Consider the following 20,338-nt stretch of genomic DNA (forward strand, 5'->3'; position numbering starts at 1 on the left):
TGTAAGAAGCAGTTATCAAATAACTAAGGCAGAATAGCACACATGAAAATAATTTATATAAGAGTGCATCCTTAAGAATTACAACCTCCAACTTTGTTTCAGAACTATCTTTTCCTGTTCTAGGGTGTGTGGCATGAGACACGACATTCCTAATAATAGTCCTGTGGTAGTGATTGTTCTCTGGAATTTTTATGTGGGAACCAGTAGGCAAATTATTGAACCACACCCAACAGAACACGTGTCACTGTCAAGGTAAACTGACTAAACAATTTGTAGTGTGTTTTTTCAGTATCTACCAGGCAGTCAGTTATCAGAAAACAAGAAAAATATTATAGAGGACAAATGGGGTATTTTTTGAGACATAAATGTTCTAGGAGTTTTTTTTATTTGGAATGTCACAGTTTTAGATGCTAGTGCTTGCTCATTAGTAATATGCTACTAAAAAGCAGCAGTTTTAAAATTGCCACCTACGGTTATCTTATTGTAGTGGAAGTGTAGAAAAATAAGGAACATAGCATGAAATATTTATTTGGGTAAACATTTTTGTGTTCGTGAGCAAAGGTGGAAATAAGCGAAAGATGGCACATTGGTATGGATATGTCAATTAAGGAAGGAGAAAGTAAAAGAAGAAAAGGGTCTAGTTCTTTGGTGCTCCACCTCATGTGATGTACAGATCTATATGAGAACTTCATGGTAATAGTGTATGATGAGGCCCAAAATGGCTGTAGACTCTAACAAATGCCAGAAGGACTGCTGTAAGATAGGCCCCTGTGTACTTGAAATGACAGGTCCTGCTTTGAATCCCAGTCCAGACCTGGGTATGATTGATCCTTCTGAAGAAGGATTGTGCTTGTCTCCATTCAACCCAATGTTCAGTATTATTCAGTTCCTCCTTATGATATTAAGATCTAACTTTGCTTCTGATAACATATTGTATTCCTATTACGTAAATATGGACTGAGATTGACTGAATGACACGTGGTTCCTAATTTGTTGGGCTAAGCCTGATGGTTATTTAGGGTTTGGGAAGAATTACCATTTGCTCTCCGAGATACTTCTGAAAGCCCAGCTTAAAGAAAAGAAATAGGTACCGGCACGTTTCAGGGGCATTTCCTCTTCATCAGGTGACAACTTTTCTTTTCTTGTATCTAGTTTGGAAGTGCTGTCTTCCCAGGGTCTGTGCACCAGGCGGAAACATAAATTGAAGGGCCCGGGTGTGCACGTGACATTCTCTCTACAGCCCAGCTTGAAGGACAGACTATATTAGAGATGGGGGAGATTTGGGATGAAAAAACATTTACTGCCCTCACATTATTGAAACTGTGGCTGAATGCCTGATTCAGAAAGACAACATGGGTCAAGAAAGGTAATAATGACAAAATGTTATTCCCTCAAATGGACCAGAACACACAATCTGCTATAACATATAGGAATATTAGATCTAACAGCTTCCTAGGTTCATTCATTGGTGACAGGGTGACGGGAGCCATTTCCAGAGTGCTGGTACTACTGTATTGATACCATTACTGGTGGCATATTTTTATCTCCCAGGAGCGTGTAAATAAAAGCGCTGAGCATGACCAATGTCGCCATGGAAGTGTGAGTTATCAAGAGCAAACAATGAGTGAAGAGCTACCCTGAAAACTGAACCATGACTCGGAAAACCATCAAGGACACAAATTAATGGGGAGTAAACCAAAATCCAAATATAATATTTTGCATAATAAAGGCAAACTTAAATTCAAGCATTGCAGAGAACAACACAGGACAGAAGTTATGAGCAGTTAATATTTACAAATGTTGAAAAATGTCTAATTAATGTAGGTTGGAAAGTTGCTTGAAATTAATTAAGCTTTTATTATGCAAACATTTATATATGGGTTTACTACACTTTTAATTCTTGCTGACGCTATTCAACAGTGGAGTAACAATTTTAGATATTAAATCTAATATCTATAAACATAGCAGCTGCATTAAGTACTGTCTGGAGTAGAGATACTTGTGTGCATCAGGAAGTTGTAAAGGGACAATAAAAAAAACTCGCAGACAGAACCCTGAGCTTCTCACAGATTCAGGAGACTAAAATATCATCTCAGCAACGTCTGCTCTCAGGTGCTTTCCGACCTACTGGTTTCACAACTACGTTGGGAAGATAGACTGGTTTGATGGCCAAGGAATGTGTAAACGACTGTATATATATTATGATGGGTGTCAAATTGGGACATTTGTATTGCTCCAAATGAGTAAATTAAGCAAGTACTTCTGTATATCGCATTCTGGAGTGCTCTCTCTCACAGGAATACGTGGTTAGACCCAAGTATTGTTCTCTACTTTGTGGAAATATCTAGTGCAGTGGCTTCCATGATCCTCTTACTTATTTGGGTCACTAATAGGTAGAGCTGTATGCCTACATACAATATACAGGTATGGGACCTGTTATCCAGAATTTTCACGACCTGGGGTTTTCTGGATAATGGATCTTTCTGCAATTTGGATCTTCATACCTTAAGTCTACTAGAAAATCATGTAAACATTAAATAAACCCAATAGGCTGGTTTTGCTTCCAATAAGGATTAATTATATCTTAGTTGGGATCAAGTACAAGCTACTGTTTTATTATTACACAGAAAAGGGAAATCATTTTTAAAAATGTGGATTATTCATATAAAATTGAGTCTATGGGAGAGAAGCATTCTGTAATTTGGAGCTTTCTGGATAACAGTTTTCCAGATAACAGATCCCATACCTTATGGGTTTTCAGTTTTAAAATATAACAATAAACCTGTCCCAAGAGAAATATTGTAGCTCCAGGTTAATCATCTTTAGCATGTGCTCCAATGTATGACTAAAGTTGAAAGCATATTGACTGTACTTTAGGTTCTGTAGGTCACTGTATAATCTTGCTTTCACCCAGTACAAATTCAATATGTTGAACTTCATTTTTGATTAGATGAGTAAAAGGTTCCACTTACTGGAAGTCCATCTACTTAACTATCAATTGCTGTCAATCAGTTCTCTCCTACAAAGTGATCCACCAGTGGTGCCAAATGAACATACAGTATTCTTGATTCCAGTCACAGAAAAGCTTACAAACTTCTTTTAAATTTTCAGAATCTCTTGTCTCTATTATTTTGACTTCCCAAAGAGGCCGATCCCACAATCTGGGAACCTCTAGTTGAAGGAAAAGGACCACTTGTAATTTATTATACTTTTGCTTTGGTTGGGGGGTCAGGGGGCTCCATTTGATTAGACATGTTAAAAATGTTGTTTCTGTGGTTTAAACTTAAAAACCTGTAGCTGAATTGATCATTAACATCTTGATGCCTTAATATGGCCATACACGTGCTGATATAATCATAAGAAAGAAAGTTTCATACAATGTTTAGATAATGTGTGGGCAACGTCTGATTTGTGATTACTCCTACTTTAATCCTACGATTTGAATCTGAATACAGGTATGAGACCTGTTATCCAGAATTCTTGGACCTGGGGTTTTCAGGATAACGGATCTTTCTGTCATCTGGATCTTCATGCTTTAAGTCTACTTAAAATGAATTTAAACATTAAATAAACCCAATAGGACTGTTTTGTTTCCAATAAGGATTAATTATATCTTAGTTGGGATCAAGTAGAATGTACTGTTTTATTATTACAGAGAAAAGGAAACAATTTTTTAAAATCCGGATTATTTGAATACAATGGAGTCTATGGAAGAGATTTCTGGATAGTGGGTTTCCAGATAACGGATCTCATACCTGTATGTATTGTTAGATTGTTGCATTAAAACATACTGTACAATGGATATCCGAACATTCACAGTTTGATGAATAAAATCTGAATATATTTGGCCAGTTTAAGAACTGGTTTCCTCTTATATTTATGATTAAGTAGCTGGAAAAGCTTCCAGGTAGAAGACCTGTCCTTGCTATTGTTCACCAGATCAATTGCAAAACGCTTTTAGTGCAGTATGATTGTTGGCTTAGGAATCTTCATTGTTGGCTGACAGGTGACAGTTGCAATATCCTGGGATGTGATATAGGATCTCATTATATCATTAAACTTGCTATTGTTAAACTATTGAGTCACTTTTTCTGTGTCATTAATAGAGCCAGTTTTAAAATAAATGAACTAATATGGCAGGCTGAGTTACATATTGCAATACAATAGTCAGTGATTGGAAAACTAAGACAGCGAGGTACAGAGCTAGATAATACACCCATCCTCAGCTCCAGCATTGTCTAGGGCAATATTTGTTCTATAAGATCTGAACACATAGGAGACTAGTCACAGTAGTGCAAGAACAGGTCATTCTTAATTATTGAGCTTGGGCCAAAATAGATTCTGACCTTTGACCCTTTGCTAGTGTTGGAGTACATCTTCCAGGGCAGCAGTAATATGAAGTGTTACTGCTGCTATCTTGTCCTACTGTCACAATTGCCTTTTTAAGTCCCCATCTTCCCCACTGTCAACATTTTCCCCTACAGTCACCATTGTTCTTTACAGTCACCACCATTTTCCCCTACAGTCAGCATCTTCCCTGTTGTCACCATCTTTCTCCGAAGTCACCATCAAGCCCTACTGTCACTATTTTCCACTACAATCACCATTTTTCTCTACAGTCACCATCTAGCCCTACTGTCACCAATTTCCACTACAATCACCATTTATCTCTACAGTCAACATCTTGTCCTGCTGTCACTATTTCCCCCCTATAGTCACCATTTTTTCTCTACAGTCACCATCTTCCCTATTGTCACCATCTTTTGCTGAAGTCACCATCTTCCCCACTGTCACCTTTTTCCATAACAATCAGCATTTTTCTCAACAGTTACCATCTTGTCCTACTGTCACCATTTCCCCTTACAGTCACCTTCTTCCCTATTCTCATCATCTTTCTCTGAAGTCACCATCTTGTCCTACTGTTACTATTTTCCCCATACAGTCACCATATTCCCTATTTTCACCATCGTTTTCTGAATTCACATTCTAGCCCTACTGTCACCATTTTCTATTACAATTACCATTTCGTCTCTACAGTCACCATCTTGCTCTACTGCCACCATTTTTTCCTATATTCACTATATTTATACTGTCTCCATCTTTCCTTATTGTCATCATTTTCCCTACAATCACCATCTTCCTTTTTGTCATTCTCTATGCCTACTCTTGCTATCTACAACAAAGATCTGTTGGGAATCACGTTGTGCCTGGTCCAGGTTAGTCACCCTAATTTAGACCCCTAAAGACATCTTATTATGTGTCTCTGGGGAAAACACCACACTGGCAGTGCTATTTTTTTGCTCTAAATCACCAGTGGCTGGATAGCCACGAAACATGTTAAGCCTATGGTTCTCTAACTGTTCCTATCATGATGTGCCGATTTTAATGGATCAATAAATTTTTGGATTTTTATTAATACATTTGACTATATTCCTGTGGTGCTCCGTATTTCTACATACAAGTTCGACTATGAAGTTTTGTCCGGGGTACTTTTCCAATACGTGATGCACACAGAGGAGAAGTTACACATCGTGGTAATTCATTTCTTGGACTGAACAGGGCAACATATTCCTGTTAGTGCATGGTGTTCCTGCCTTCCCGAATGAATGCTAGCTTGGTACTTGAGTAAAATTGCTGCTCAGCCATTGAATGAGTTCTTATCATGCTAGTAGTTGGGAGAGCTGAGCTCTTGCTGATTGCTAAATGAATAATGCTAAAATGTAATGCTTAGCACGGCACTGCCTTGATCCTGCAGCCCATCACCATACAAAAAATGCTTGGCACCTCCACAAATATTCTCCATAGCTATAGTTTGGAAACTACTCGCATTATATAATCCTGTGACTTCAGAAAAGCCTCACAGAAAAACTTTTACAGGCAGGTGGTCACTAAAACTTAAGGTAAATGTCCTCTATCACTTATGCAGAAAGGACATTTTGGGTCGAATGTTTTATTACAGCCAATAGAGGGAATTTTTTGCTCTCAATGCTGCAAGTGGTACTAATAGCAAATACATTATCTTTTGCCATGTGTGAGTCATGGAAGGCCCCTCTATAGATATGTTGGTCTGTTGGGGGGTGGGGTGGGGGTGGGATGAGGTGCATATTTATTTTCATGATACTTGTCAAAGGCCATATCAAATTCTGAAATATCATTAGGTTTGGGCAAAGGCCTATGAAGGAATTTGGATCAGGGGAGTAAAGTAGATGAAATGTATTCAGGTGTTTCTGGCACACTCTGGCACACTCTATACTGTTCTCCAGAGAAGATGAATATATACTGTAAGTCCCAAAAATATGGCTTGTACATGGATAGAGAATTAAATGAACGGAAGAAGGGATCGGCGCATGCATGGTACTTGTTTTTTCAATATAATCCATAAATGCTGTTCTTACTCAACTAATCCTTAGGGACTTCTTATGATGACCTTGGCGAGGGAATTTCCAAAGCTAGTAGATATTATTATGACTAACAATGGGTCAACTCAGCCATATAATCATCAAAAATTTCCAGTGCAGGAACTAAGCAAAATGGATATTGGATCCCCATTCACCAATCCATTTGGGATACAATGATTTGGAGACAGCCAGCAGCTCCATATTGTGATCTGGTTACATAGTTGCAAAGTTAAATCGGGTTGAAAAAAGACAAAGTCCATCAAGTTCAAAATGAGGTTCAATGTTGATAAATGCAGGTTATGCATTTTGGCAAAAATAATATAAATGCAAGTTATACACTAAATGGCAGTGTGTTGGGAGTTTCCTTAAATGAGAAGGATCTAGGGGTCTTTGTAGATAACACGTTGTCTAATTCTGGGCAGTGTCATTCTGTGGCTACTAAAGCAAATAAAGTTCTTGTATAAAAAAGGGCATTAACTCAAGGGATGAAAACATAATTCTGCCTCTTTATAGGTCCCTGGTGAGGCCTCATCTGGAGTATGGGGGCAGTTTTGGACTCCAGTCCTTAAGACATGATAGACAGCTACTGGGGACATCTCTGGAGGTACAATTCTTTCCTGCTAAAGGGCTATTACAGAATCCAAGAATGCCAAAAGTTGCAGCATTTCTAGCCTAATTTTTTGCTGAATTTAGCTGTCCTTTAATGCATAACATCAATATACAAATGTCCATAAAAACCAGCATAATAAATTCTACCAGATATTAGAATATTTCCTTCAGTTGTTTGCTGGGTGTGTCTATTTGGCAGTGCTCATTTTTATGTAAGTCCTATTTATTCCTTGCTATAAAAAATTACCCTGCTCCATCTACAGACAATGCGCATTGTTATGCCTATAAAATAATTATTAGTGATCTCATTCTTTACTCAGCTTTTGTTACTCAGCTAGGTGCTTTTTATTCTCTTTATTTCATATATATTTAATATGGATATTGCTTTTAGCAGAATACTGGAGATTGTGCCTTCATAATAAGGTGCAGTTACTGAATAGCAATGAGAAGTATCTAATCTAATTGTGGAAGTGGCTAATGTGTTATTCTTGGGGGTTGGGCACTTACACCCAAGACTCCTTACATGCATCATTCAATCTCATTTGAGGGGGTAAAAGAGGCCCATTGCTTGGTGGTTGTCAGCATGCCAGTTTCTACATCCACTTTTGCTCACTAGGGCAATAATGAATTTTGTATGGATGCCTACAGTCCTGTTATGATATAACGTCCTTCTGTTACCATTTGCAAGAGGTTGTTAATTGCTTAGGATTGTAATGGAGGATGGGGAGGCAATCATTTCCTGTTGATTGGTTTATTGTTCTCACTGGTATTATTTTGATATTTCTTCATTATTATGGGTGAGATTCCCATTAAAACAGGGTTTAATAGTTCCAGTGCCACAAAAAGTTGATGGAGCACGAAAGAACATCTGGTATTGGCACTACATTTACTATATCCTGCCCTGTTTTTTTGAAGTATTATTTGGATTGTATTGTTACATGCTGGGTTTGGGCAGATTGCTTTGAGATCCAAGTTTTAAAGTTACACGGTGGGGCAGGGCAAATGTGGGTGTGGGGTTTGCTATGGGGGTGGTGAGCCCTTGAGGTGGTAACCCTGGTGGGCCCTGGACACTCCAGTCCAACATTGGGTATTACACTGTATATGAAATTATATTTACTCTTGTTTACTCCATGTGTTTTATGGGTATTATACTTGGAATTGGCACTGTATTTATCTGCCATGTGTTCTGGGGTATTATACATGGAATTGGCACTGTATTTATCTGCCATGTGTTTTATGGGGTATTATACATGGAATTGGTACTGTATTTATCTGCCATGTGTTCTGGGGTATTATACATGGAATTGGTACTGTATTTATCTGCTGTGTGTTCTGGGGTATTATACATGGAATTGGTACTGTATTTATCTGCTGTGTGTTCTGGGGTATTATACATGGAATTGGTACTGTATTTATCTGCTGTGTGTTCTGGGGTATTATACATGGAATTGGTACTGTATTTATCTGCCATGTGTTCTGGGGTATTATACATGGAATTGGTACTGTATTTATCTGTCATGTGTTCTGGGGTATTATACATGGAATTGGCACTGTATTTATCTGACATGTGTTCTGGGGTATTATACATGGACTTGGCACTGTATTTATCTGCCATGTGTTTTGGGGTATTATACATAGAGATGTCGCGAACTGTTCGCCGGCGAACTTGTTCGCGCGAACATCGGGTGTTCGCGCTCGCCGGAAGTTCGCGAACGTCGCGCGACGTTCGCCATTTTGGGTTCGCCATTGTTGGCGCTTTTTTTTGCCCTCTCACCCCAGACCAGCAGGTACATGGCAGCCAAACAGGAAGCTCTCCCCTGGACCACTCCCCTTCCCTATAAAAACCGAAGCCCTGCAGCGTTTTTTCACTCTGCCTGTGTGTGCTGAAGAGATAGTGTAGGGAGAGAGCTGCTGCCTGTTAGTGATTTCAGGGACAGTTGAAAGTTTGCTGGCTAGTAATCGTTTTGATACTGCTCTGTTATTGGAGGGACAGAAGTCTGCAGGGGTTTGAGGGACATTTAAGCTTAGGTAGCTTTGCTGGCTAGTAATCTACCTTCTACTGCAGTGCTCTGTATGTAGCTGCAGTGGGCAGCTGTCCTGCTTCTGATCTCATCTGCTGACTGCTGCAATAACAGTAGTCCTTGTAAGGACTGCTTTTATTTATTTTTTTGTTGTTTTACTACTACTACTACTACTACTACTATAAGAGCCCAGTGCTATTAGTCTAGCAGTGTTGGGGAGTGGGACTGGTGTGCTAATCTGCTGCTCCTAGTAGTTCAGCAGCACCAACTTTAATTTTTTTTTTTTAATATTCATTTTTTTTTTATTTTACTTTTTTTTATTTTACTACCGCTGTAGTAGTGTATAAGTTGACCTTTTAGGCATTATTTGCCCTGTAGGCATTATTTGCACACTGTTTTCTTCAACCCGCCATTGAGCTGTGTGACCTTGTTCACATTCTGTCTAAATATCCATAATATTACCGTCTCCAGAAAAAACACCGGAGTCACTTTTTTCAAGCAGCCATAATATATTTTACGTAATCCGTATCCACCGCTGTAGTAGTGTATACGTTGGCCTTGTAGGCATTATTTGCACACTGTTTTCTTCAACCCGCCATCGAGCTGTGTGACCTTGTTCACATTCTGTCTAAATATCCATAATATTACCGTCTCCAGAAAAAACACCGGAGTCACTTTTTTCAAGCAGCCATAATATATTTTACGTAATCCGTATCCACCGCTGTAGTAGTGTATACGTTGGCCTTGTAGGCATTATTTGCACACTGTTTTCTTCAACCCGCCATCGAGCTGTGTGACCTTGTTCACATTCTGTCTAAATATCCATAATATTACCGTCTCCAGAAAAAACACCGGAGTCACTTTTTTCAAGCAGCCATAATATATTTTACGTAATCCGTATCCACCGCTGTAGTAGTGTATACGTTGGCCTTGTAGGCATTATTTGCACACTGTTTTCTTCAACCCGCCATCGAGCTGTGTGACCTTGTTCACATTCTGTCTAAATATCCATAATATTACCGTCTCCAGAAAAAACACCGGAGTCACTTTTTTCAAGCAGCATTCATATATTTTACGTAATCCGTATCCACCGCTGTAGTAGTGTATACGTTGGCCTTGTAGGCATTATTTGCACACTGTTTTCTTCAACCCGCCATCGAGCTGTGTGACCTTGTTCACATTCTGTCTAAATATCCATAATATTACCGTCTCCAGAAAAAACACCGGAGTCACTTTTTTCAAGCAGCATTCATATATTTTACGTAATCCGTATCCACCGCTGTAGTAGTGTATACGTTGGCCTTGTAGGCATTATTTGCACACTGTTTTCTTCAACCCGCCATCGAGCTGTGTGACCTTGTTCACATTCTGTCTAAATATCCATAATATTACCGTCTCCAGAAAAAACACCGGAGTCACTTTTTTCAAGCAGCCATAATATATTTTACGTAATCCGTATCCACCGCTGTAGTAGTGTATACGTTGGCCTTGTAGGCATTATTTGCACACTGTTTTCTTCAACCCGCCATCGAGCTGTGTGACCTTGTTCACATTCTGTCTAAATATCCATAATATTACCGTCTCCAGAAAAAACACCGGAGTCACTTTTTTCAAGCAGCCATAATATATTTTACGTAATCCGTATCCACCGCTGTAGTAGTGTATACGTTGGCCTTGTAGGCATTATTTGCACACTGTTTTCTTCAACCCGCCATCGAGCTGTGTGACCTTGTTCACATTCTGTCTAAATATCCATAATATTACCGTCTCCAGAAAAAACACCGGAGTCACTTTTTTCAAGCAGCATTCATATATTTTACGTAATCCGTATCCACCGCTGTAGTAGTGTATACGTTGGCCTTGTAGGCATTATTTGCACACTGTTTTCTTCAACCCGCCATCGAGCTGTGTGACCTTGTTCACATTCTGTCTAAATATCCATAATATTACCGTCTCCAGAAAAAACACCGGAGTCACTTTTTTCAAGCAGCATTCATATATTTTACGTAATCCGTATCCACCGCTGTAGTAGTGTATACGTTGGCCTTGTAGGCATTATTTGCACACTGTTTTCTTCAACCCGCCATCGAGCTGTGTGACCTTGTTCACATTCTGTCTAAATATCCATAATATTACCGTCTCCAGAAAAAACACCGGAGTCACTTTTTTCAAGCAGCCATAATATATTTTACGTAATCCGTATCCACCGCTGTAGTAGTGTATACGTTGGCCTTGTAGGCATTATTTGCACACTGTTTTCTTCAACCCGCCATCGAGCTGTGTGACCTTGTTCACATTCTGTCTAAATATCCATAATATTACCGTCTCCAGAAAAAACACCGGAGTCACTTTTTTCAAGCAGCCATAATATATTTTACGTAATCCGTATCCACCGCTGTAGTAGTGTATACGTTGGCCTTGTAGGCATTATTTGCACACTGTTTTCTTCAACCCGCCATCGAGCTGTGTGACCTTGTTCACATTCTGTCTAAATATCCATAATATTACCGTCTCCAGAAAAAACACCGGAGTCACTTTTTTCAAGCAGCCATAATATATTTTACGTAATCCGTATCCACCGCTGTAGTAGTGTATACGTTGGCCTTGTAGGCATTATTTGCACACTGTTTTCTTCAACCCGCCATCGAGCTGTGTGACCTTGTTCACATTCTGTCTAAATATCCATAATATTACCGTCTCCAGAAAAAACACCGGAGTCACTTTTTTCAAGCAGCATTCATATATTTTACGTAATCCGTATCCACCGCTGTAGTAGTGTATACGTTGGCCTTGTAGGCATTATTTGCACACTGTTTTCTTCAACCCGCCATCGAGCTGTGTGACCTTGTTCACATTCTGTCTAAATATCCATAATATTACCGTCTCCAGAAAAAACACCGGAGTCACTTTTTTCAAGCAGCATTCATATATTTTACGTAATCCGTATCCACCGCTGTAGTAGTGTATACGTTGGCCTTGTAGGCATTATTTGCACACTGTTTTCTTCAACCCGCCATCGAGCTGTGTGACCTTGTTCACATTCTGTCTAAATATCCATAATATTACCGTCTCCAGAAAAAACACCGGAGTCACTTTTTTCAAGCAGCATTCATATATTTTACGTAATCCGTATCCACCGCTGTAGTAGTGTATACGTTGGCCTTGTAGGCATTATTTGCACACTGTTTTCTTCAACCCGCCATCTAGCTGTGTGTATTATCGTTTCCAGAAAAACCAACTGAGTTTTTGTTGTTGTTGTTGTTTTTTTAAAAATAATGCCAGGCAAAGGCAGGCCGCCACGCAGAGGCCGTGCTAGGGGCCGTGCTGCTATGCAATCCTGTGGCCCTAGCAAATTGCCCAGTTTTAAAAAGCCAATGACCCTGAACTCCCAAAATGCTGAAGAGGTAGTTGACTGGCTTACACAGCACACCCCATCCTCTACCGTTTCTAACTTTACCACAACATCCTCCTCATCCTCCACTGCTATGGCCACCCCACGTAACACTTCCTCCACCACCGGTGCCCCTTCTTCACTGGGGTCAGAGGAGTTATTTTCCAATGAGTTTCTTGAACTGAGTAATGCGCAACCATTATTGCCAGAAGAAGATGAAGGAGATGAGGACCTTACACCAGATTTAATTCTGGCAGAGAACACGATAGAGATGGACATAATGAGTGATGAGGAGGAGGTCCCCGCTGCTGCTTCCTTCTGTGATGTGTCAGAAGAAATTGATGCATCTGAGGAGAATGATGATGAGGAGATTGATGTTTTGTGGGTGCCTAGTAGAAGAGAGCAAGAGGAGGGTAGTTCAGATGGAGAGACGGAGAGTCAGAGAGGCAGTAGGAGAATAAGACTTAGAAGAAGCAGGGAGGACAGCCCGCAGGGATCAGCAGGGCAACAACATGTATCGGCACCTGTGTTCAGCCGGCCAACGCACCCGCCATTGCCGCCAATGCCGCCAACTTCTACTGTTACCGCCAGATCGCACACTTCCAAAAAGTCAGCAGTGTGGGATTTTTTTAATGTGTGTGCCTCTGACAAAAGCATTGTAATTTGCAATGAGTGCAGTCAGAAACTGAGCCTTGGTAAGCCCAACAGCCACATAGGTACAACTTCTATGCGAAGGCACATGAGTGGCAAGCACAAAGCACTTTGGGAGCAACACCTCAAAGGCAACAGGCAAACTAAAAGCCACACTCCTTCTGGTCCAGCATCTTACTGCTCTACCTCTGCTCTCCTTGACCCGTCTGAACCACCCTCCACTCCGCCTTCCACCTTGACCACCTGTTCCCATTCCCAGTCATCTGCCACCAGCCAAGTTTCTGTGAAGGCCATGTTTGAGCGTAAGAAGCCAATGTCTGACTGTCACCCCCTTGCCCGGCGTCTGACAGCTGGCTTGTCTGCACTCTTAGCCCGCCAGCTTTTACCATACCAGCTGGTGGACTCTGAGGCCTTCCGCAAATTTGTAGCAATTGGGACACCGCAGTGGAAGGTACCCAGCCGCAATTTTTTTTCTAAAAAGGGAATACCACACCTGTACCAACATGTGCAGAGCCAAGTTACCGCATCTCTGTCACTTAGTGTTGGGCCAAAGGTCCATATGACTACTGACGCATGGTCCTCCAAGCATGGTCAGGGCAGGTATGTCACCTACACTGCCCACTGGGTGAACTTGGTAATGGCTGGGAAGCAGGGAATGGGTAGCTCAACAACAACAGTGGAGTTGGTGTCACCGCCACGGATTGCACGCGGTTCTGCCACCACCTCTACTCCTCCATCGCTCTCTACCTCGTCTTCTTCTTCTTCTTACTCTGCTGCTGGGTCCTCCTTCTCCTCCTCCACACCTGTGCACCCCCAGCTCCCCCTAGGCTATTCGACGTGCCAGGTACGCCGTTGTCACGCTGTCTTGGGGATGACGTGCCTGGAAAGCAAAAACCATACCGGATCTGTACTCCTGTCATCTCTGCAGTCACAGGCCGATCGGTGGCTGACCCCACACCAACTGCAGATCGGAAAAGTGGTGTGTGACAATGGAAGCAATCTGTTGGCAGCGTTGAGACTAGGCAATTTAACACATGTGCCCTGCATGGCACATGTGTTAAATTTAATAGTCCAACGTTTTGTCTCCAAGTACCCAGGATTCCAGGACGTTCTCACCCAGTCCAGAAAGGTGTCGGCCCATTTCAGACGTTCCTACACAGCCATGGCACGCCTTGCTGACATTCAGCAGCGCTACAACATGCCAGTCAGGCGTTTGATTTCTGACAGCCAGACTCGCTGGAATTCAACGCTCCTTATGTTGGAACGTCTGCTGCAACAACAAAGGGCCGTCAACGAGTACCTTTTTGAACTGGGTGGTAGGACTGGATCTGCACAGCTGGGGATTTTTTTCCCCCGTTACTGGGTGCTTATGCGCGATGCCTGCAGGCTCATGCGACCTTTTGAAGAGGTGACAAATATGGTCAGTCGCACCGAAGGCACCATCAGCGACCTAATACCCTTCGCTTTCTTCCTGGAGCGTGCCGTGCGACGAGTGACAGATGAGGCTGTAGACCAGCGTGACGAGGAGCTGGAAGCGCACGATTTCTGGTCGGAATCACCAGAACGAACCCAGGCACCTGCTGCAACGCAGGGAGAGGTGCCAGAAGTGGAGTCAGAGGAGGAAGGTGGCTTTGTGGAGGAGGAGGAGGAGGACCAACAGGAGCAGGCTTCCCAGGGGGCTAGTGGTGACCTTTTGGGGACCCCTGGTGTTGTACGTGGCTGGGGGGAGGAGACCGTGGATGATGCAGTCCTTGATAATGAGGAAGCGGAGATGGATAGCTCTGCATCCAACCTTGTGAGAATGGGGTCTTTCATGCTGTCATGCCTGTTGAAGGACCCCCGTATCAAGAGGCTTAAGGAGAAGGACCTGTACTGGGTCGCAACGCTACTAGACCCTCGGTACAAGCATAAAGTGTCAGAAATGTTACCAACATACCACAAGTCCGAAAAGATGCGGCATTTACAAACCAGCCTGCAAAACATGTTGTACAATGCTTTTAAGGGTGATGTCACTTCAGGAACTCATCAACATTCCAGGGGCAGAGGTGCCAGTAATCCTGCCACGAGCACACCTGCAAGGACAAAGCCCTTTGGCCAGTCTGTAACGTCAGACATGCAAATGTTTTTCTGTCCAAGGCAGCGCCACAACCCTTCTGGATCCACCCTCAAAGAACGCCTCGACCGGCAGGTAGCGGACTACCTGGCATTAACTGCAGATATCGACACTCTGAGGAGCGATGAACCCCTGGACTACTGGGTGCGCAGGCTTGATCTGTGGCCAGAGCTGTCACAATTTGCCATGAACCTCTTGTCTTGCCCAGCCTCAAGTGTGCTCTCAGAAAGGACCTTCAGTGCAGCAGGAGGGATTGTAACTGAGAAGAGAACTCGCCTAGGTCACAAAAGTGTCGATTACCTGACCTTTATTAAAATGAATGAGGGGTGGATCTCGGAGGGTTACTGCACGCCGGAAGACTTGTTCTGACTTCTATGCAGCTGTCCTTCTCTTCAAGCCTCATGACTCCACACACAGCTGTCCTTTAGCGTCCTCCTCCTCCCTCCGCCACCGTTACAAACTAGGGTGCAAACCCTACTGGTTTAATTTTTTCTGGCCTCTGTGCTTCAGTGGCTGCAACCAAAAAAACTGGGCAAACAATGTCTACAAGGTCAACGTATGGCAAAAAATGACTATTTTCAGCATTTATATGGCATATTTTTTCTGGCAACTGTGCTTCAGTGGCTGCATCCAAAAAAATGCATATTTTCTGCATTTATATGGCATAATTTTTCTGGCCTCTGTGCTTCAGTGGCTGCAACCAAAAAAATGCATATTTTCTGCATTTATATGGCATAATTTTTCTGGCCTCTGTGCTTCAGTGGCTGCAACCAAAAAAATTTATATTTTCAGCATTTATATGGCATAATTTTTCTGGCAACTGTGCTTCAGTGGCTGCGACCAAAAAAATGACTATTTTCAGCATTTATATGGCATATTTTTTCTGGCCTCTGTGCTTCAGTGGCTGCGGCCAAAAAAACTGGGCAAACAATGCCTACAAGGTCAACGACGTTGACCTTGTAGGCATTGTTTGCCCAGTTTTTTTGGCCGCAGCCACTGAAGCACAGAGGCCAGAAAAAATATGCCATATAAATGCTGAAAATAGTCATTTTTTGCCATACGTTGACTCAACGTATATGGCAAAAAATGACTATTTTCAGCATTTATATGGCATATTTTTTCTGGCAACTGTGCTTCAGTGGCTGCGACCAAAAAAATGCATATTTTCTGCATTTATATGGCATAATTTTTCTGGCCTCTGTGCTTCAGTGGCTGCAACCAAAAAAATGTATATTTTCAGCATTTATATGGCATAATTTTTCTGTCAACTGTGCTTCAGTGGCTGCGACCAAAAAAATGCATGTTTTCTGCATTTATATGGCATAATTTTTCTGGCCTCTGTGCTTCAGTGGCTGCAACCAAAAAAGTTTATATTTTCAGCATTTATATGGCATAATTTTTCTGTCAACTGTGCTTCAGTGGCTGCGACCAAAAAAATGCATATTTTCTGCATTTATATGGCATAATTTTTCTGGCCTCTGTGCTTCAGTGGCTGCAACCAAAAAAATTTATATTTTCAGCATTTATATGGCATAATTTTTCTGGCAACTGTGCTTCAGTGGCTGCGTCCAAAAAAACTGGGCAAACAATGTCTACAAGGTCAACGTATGGCGAAAAATGACTATTTTCAGCATTTATATGGTATATTTTTTCTGGCAACTGTGCTTCAGTGGCTGCGTCCAAAAAAACTGGGCAAACAATGCCTACAAGGTCAACGTATGGCAGTTGTTTAAAGAGAACAGTAGATTACTAGCCAGCAAAGCTACCTAAGCTAAAATGTCCCTCAAATCCCTGCAGACTTCTGTCCCTCCAATACAGAGCAGTATCAAGCAGATTACTAGCCAGCAAACTTACTATCATCTGTCCCTGAAATCACTAACAGCTCTCCCCCTACACTATCTCTTCCAAGCACACACAGGCAGATTTTTCAGATACATTTTTGCCCTTGATCCCCCTCTGGCATGCCACTGTCCAGGTCGTTGCACCCTTTAAACAACTTTAAAATCATTTTTCTGGCTAGAAATGTCTTTTCTAGATGTTAAAGTTCGCCTTCCCATTGAAGTCTATGGGGTTCGCGAACCGTTCGCGAACCGCTCGCGTTTTTGCGCAAGTTCGCGAATATGTTCGCGAACTTTTTTTCCGACGTTCGCTACATCCCTAATTATACATGGAATTAGCACTGTATTTATCTGCTATGTGTTTTGGGGTATTATACATGGAATTGGCGCTGTATTTAATTTTTCATTTGTTCTAAAGGTATAATCTGGGTATTACTCATGGGTTATAACACATAGAATTGGCACTGTATGTTCCATGTATTCTATGAGTACAATGTATGTTGTGGGGTGTTATACATCAGGTTTCATCTGCTCCTCTAGCTTAGCAGGTTAACTGATAGGCAGTTCAGTTTGTGCTTGAGAAGTTTTCCTGTTCCTCCCATATCCAAAATAATACAACACCGAGCAAATTAATGTTATACATTCCATTTTGGGTTTTCTCGTGTCAGATCAGGACATCAACTTTCATTAAATCTTTATAACCATGTATTAAATCTCATACTACAATTTTGTGGGCATTGCTCATCTTGTTTGTTACTTTTATGATCTAAACTGACCTAACTGAGTTATTAGCTTTCCTTTTAGTTTAATTTTAGGGTTTGTTGTAATATCAGTTTAAATTCTATGTTTTAAAAGTCCCGCTCATCGAGGGGACTCATTATGATAGAGGCAGCTAGGGTTGCCACCTTTTCTGGAAAAAAATACTGGCCTTCCTATATCTTTTCTCCCTATTAATAACATTGGGATCAACCATAATTTTTACCAGCCAGGCTGGTAAAATACCGGCCAGGTGGCAACCCTAGTGGCAGCCCAAGTCATGGCTAGGAGAATTAAGCGTGCATTGACAACATTCACAAGGTACTTGTACCTTGTACTTGATTTAACTAAAACATACTTTATCCCTATTGGAAGCAAAACCAGTCTATGGGGTTTGTTTAATATTTACAGGTATGCAAATTACGGAAAGATCCATTATCCAGAAACCCCCAGGTCCCGAAAATTCTGGATAACAGGTCCTACACACCCAGTTAGTTCTAGGGAGCCCTACCAAGGCAAGATGACTCAGTTGCAGAAGCAAAAGTGCAGGTCTAGTTTAAAGGCGAGGTCACACAGAGCATTTTTACGTGGTGTTTTAAAAACATGCGGTCGAGCATATACGCCAATGAAACCACATGTGCATGATAATGCGTGTTTTTCAGCCTGTAGTTTTCTTTTCCCAACATGCATTTCTTGTTTTTCTCATTCACCACTATTCTGCTCGGAAGGATTTTATTAAACTTTTGTGAAAAAAAGCCAAGCAGAAAACAGTTAAATTGTAGCCGGATTGATCGTCAATATGCAGGGTAATTATGTAACCAGCAGACAATGCTTCAAATACGAATATGTGCATTACATGTCGTGAGCGTTTGGCTGCCATATTGAAAATACAAGGCGTATTTCAGCGTGTACTTCAAAACCTGTGAGTTTCATAGAGTTCAATAATATGGTGTATCCTTGGCATATTGGCGTTTCTGCTGAAAAACACAAATACTGGCGTCTTGTGGCATCACAACATCACCCAGCAGTGCATTCCCCAGCCTCACTGTGAAGAACCACCTACTTTGCTTCAAATGAAAGTCCATCGCCTCAAGTCTAAAAGCCATGCCTCTGGTTCGTCTACTCAAGTCTAAAAGGGATGGCCTCTGGTTCTATTACTCAAGTCTAAAAGGGTGGCCTCTAGTTTGTTGATATTTTCTGAAGGAAAATATCTTCCACTATCTGTATATAATGTACTCTAACGTACGTGTAAAGAGTAATCATGTATCTGCACTTTCTCCAGCAAAACTGGAGTCCAAAACCTGCACTATATACTCAAGGAGATGCCTTATCAGCATTCAATAACAAGGCAAAATCATGTTTTCATCCATCGATTTAATTTCTTTTATGCAAGACAGTTGTTTATTTTCCTTAGTGGTCACTGAAGGACTCTGCTAACAGTTACACAGATTGTTGTCCACAAAAATCTCCAAATCCTTCTCAATTAAGGATTCCCTCAATACACTACTATATATAACAAGCATTTATGTTATTTGTACCAAACTGCATAACCTTTCACTTATTCACATTGAACATCATTTGCCAGTTTGCTGCCCAGTTGTGAGGACTTACCTTGGTTGTCTAGTGGGCCGGCGGGGACGCACGCCACGCTGCTCCTCTCTCTTCCTTGTGACGGTTTCTTAGGGCGCTAGCGGTGTGCACTTCTGATTTTTATAGGCGCATTTGCACTGGCATGATGACATCAGCACGCAATGGCGTGAAATTCAAACCTATTTAAAGGGAAATCAGTCTACAGTCCATTGCCCGTTGTTTGGTTCCATTTGTGAGTTCCTGGGTGCATTTATTCTGTATTCTGATTCCTGTTTTGACCCCTGCCTGCCTGACTACTCTGATTTCTGTGATCCTGACCCTTGTCTGATTATCTGACTATTCCACACTCCGTAATCTGACCCGTGTCTGCTTGACCACTCTTGGTTGTTCTCCTGGTTTGACCTTTGCCTGTCTGACTCCACTTGATTTCTGCCTGTACCGACCTGACCTGTTTGACTACGCTTTCTACTACTCCTTAAATTGTGACCTTCTGCCCAAAAGACTTTGCTAACGATCGTGCCCCTCTGCTCATAAAGAACCCTGGCTTGGCTTCTCTCCTAATAAGTCCTGGCAGAATCCAATTAGTCCATGGCTCCTCCCGAGGTGAAAGTCGGCTGTTAAAGTCGGAAGCAAGAGCCAAGACCAGGGAGCCTAGCATTGGTTCTGGATTCTGGGTGCCGATTTGTGACACCAGTACTCCAATTTAGTGGAAATAATGCAGAGACTGAATGCCTAATGTGTTAAGTAAGCTATGGTCTTTTTATGTAGAAGAAAGGGGACCTTCATTAGCATGTATTTCCTTGTTAAGGCGAACCATAATTTAGGGTAACCCCTGCTTTGTGCGGCTAACGTATACATGTACATCATTTTCAAAGGTGGGGGGCAGAACATATTCTCTTTTGATAGAACGCCACTATGCTTTGGCACAGTATAGCTTCAGGGAAGCCCATTCTTGATCATCTCTCTATGAG

The sequence above is a fragment of the Xenopus laevis genome, chromosome 9_10S (assembly GCF_017654675.1).
Source record: "Xenopus laevis strain J_2021 chromosome 9_10S, Xenopus_laevis_v10.1, whole genome shotgun sequence".
Lineage (NCBI taxonomy): Eukaryota > Metazoa > Chordata > Amphibia > Anura > Pipidae > Xenopus > Xenopus laevis.